Genomic DNA, 2,548 nt, shown 5'->3' on the forward strand with positions numbered 1-2,548 from the left:
ACAAAAATTAGCTGGGCGTGGTGGCATGCGCCTGTAGTCCCAGCTACTCGGGAGGCTGAGGCAGGAGAATTGCTTGAGCCCGGGAGGCGGAGGTTGCAGTGAGCCAAGATTGTGCCACTGCACTCCAGCCTAGCGCCTGGCGACAAAGGGAGAATGTCTAAAAAAAAAAAAAAAAAGAAAAAAAAAAGTGAATTATAAATCAAATGTAGTAAAATGTCAACAATAGATAAATTTTTGCACTCTTTATTGTGCATAATTTCGTAATATTTTGGTAAGCCTGAAATTATTTTTGAATAAAAAGTTTTCAAAAACCTAATTTACTTTGTAAAATGAGTGAAAACATTTTTTTTTATACCAGTCATCTTTTATTTGGAGGTAAATTCCCATTAGGATAAGAAAGGATTCAGCAACGATGGACACTGTGTTCCTTACGGAGGAGCTTGGTCCAAGAAGGTCATGATGGGGTGTGCAGAGCATGTGCCCTTCCTCAGTGGTACTTGCGTAGCCACTCGTGCTTGAGTTCCTTGTAGGAAACGGAGTAGCTGAAGACCACATAGCTTGCCAGCACCATGGTAATCCCCAAGATGCTCCCCTTCTTCACGTTGATGTACTTGTAATACCAGTAGTTACCTCTTCAAAACACTTTGGCAATGCCACTAGGGCTAAGTCCCGTGTCAAGATCCGGCTTGGCAGCTCCCCGTGTTTGACCTCCAGAAGTTTCTTGTCCTTCACTGGTATGACTGACTCCATCTTGGAGTCCTGGTGTCCACTCCATAATGTTCTTAAATCATGTGGCAAACTCCCCTCAGTCATATGATTTATAGATCTCTGATTGACATGCTGAGTTTCTCAGGTCCTCAAAGATGGGCTTGTGTCATCTAATTAAGATCCACGGCATAAGTAAGGCAAGGCATTCAAAATCTCTCCATATGCCTCCCCCAATATGAACCGTAGACACCTGTTTCATCAAAGTACCCAATGATTTTCTTTTATATTTATACTAAATATTATTATATAATTATGTCAGTCACTATGTATTTGTAATTCACTTTCTCTGGGCTAAGAAACACCCTAAAGATCTCAGCTATATGATAGAAGCAGGAAATGCTACCAAATAATCCATTCAAATTCCTGTCTTGCTTAGAACTGCACTACAGTCTCATTCATTCATTCCCTCCTTCCTGCCCAGCTGCCTCCCTGCCAGTCTGCCTTCCCTTTCTCCTTCGCAAGAGTCAGATAATTCTCCCAGTCTCCTCCCATTCTCTACCCTAGTTCTCTTGCAGGTTTTTACCCCAATAAATCTCTTGCATGTCAATTCCTGTCTTGGCCTTTGCTTCCCAGGGAACCTGGACTAATATGTCCTCCTATTTTCAAAAGCATGCATACAGAACTAGAGGTTACACCTAGTCACTTTATTAGACATGGGTGTTTCCCAAGGCTTCATCTCAGCAATACATAAATATATTCTAAGAATTTATTAGACTTCTAAGCAGTCTAATGTAATGCTTGATAGTGGAATTTGAAGTCAAAAGGACTCAGGTGGAAAAATTAGTTGGATGATCTTAATATTAAATGGGATCAAATCTCTATCACAGTGATATACATATTAGACAGTAAAAGAAACAGACATTTTTTCTGGCTGCCTCTTTCTTATGTATCATGCAGACATTCCCTTGTTTCTAAAGACAGCAAATAACTAGATGTAAACTTCCAAGGTTGCAGTCAAACCTCTATTCGCTTCCCCAAGGAGACTTAAATGTACACCCAGAAGACCTGAATTAGATTTTAACTATTCTTGTAATTCTCCAGGCTTACATTCACCTGTACTCTCTTGGATGCCATAATTACTGCAAAATGATTTCTGCAAAAATCTTGGTTTGGTTCTCTCTCAGAGAGTAACTCTTATTTCTGCCTTGCTCTTAGCTCAACATATATTAACAAATCTGGCCGGGTGCAGTGGCTCATGCTTATAATTCCAGCATTTTGGGATGCCAAGGTGGGCGAATCACCTGAGGTCAGGAGTTCATGACTGGCCTGGCCAAGATGGTGAAATCCTGTTTCTACTAAAAATACAAAAATTAGCTGGGTGTGGTGGTGGACACCTGTAATCCTAGCTACTCGGGAGGCTGAGGCAGAAGAATCACTTGAACCGGGAGGCAGAGGTTATGGTGAACTAAGGTTGCGCCACTGCACTCCAGCCTGGGCAACAGAATAAGACTCCGTCTTAGAAAAAAAAAAAGATTTGTTACTGTATATCTATATATGTATACACATAGTAAGTATACATATATAATAAATATACATGGTTGTTACTATATATATAGTTACTATATATTTATATATCTGTATCTAGAATTTGAAGTCAAGGACTCAGGTAGAAAAATTGGTTGAATGATCTTAATATTAAATGGGATCAGATCTCTACCACAGTGACATATATATTGTCATAGTAAATATATATACTTACCATAGGGATTTCATCTATAGATATATAGTAATTATATATATATAATTATATGTATATATATAATTATATGTGTGTGTGTGT

At 39.1% G+C, this 2,548-nt stretch overlaps 1 pseudogene; it reads right to left on the minus strand.

Moving 5' to 3' along the window:
• Positions 1-487: 487 nt before the first annotated feature.
• Positions 488-750, minus strand: LOC108311940 (annotated as a pseudogene).
• Positions 751-2,548: the final 1,798 nt, after the last annotated feature.

This window comes from Cebus imitator, unplaced genomic scaffold (assembly GCF_001604975.1).
Source record: "Cebus imitator isolate Cc_AM_T3 unplaced genomic scaffold, Cebus_imitator-1.0 Scaffold119, whole genome shotgun sequence".
Classification (NCBI taxonomy): Eukaryota; Metazoa; Chordata; class Mammalia; order Primates; family Cebidae; genus Cebus; species Cebus imitator.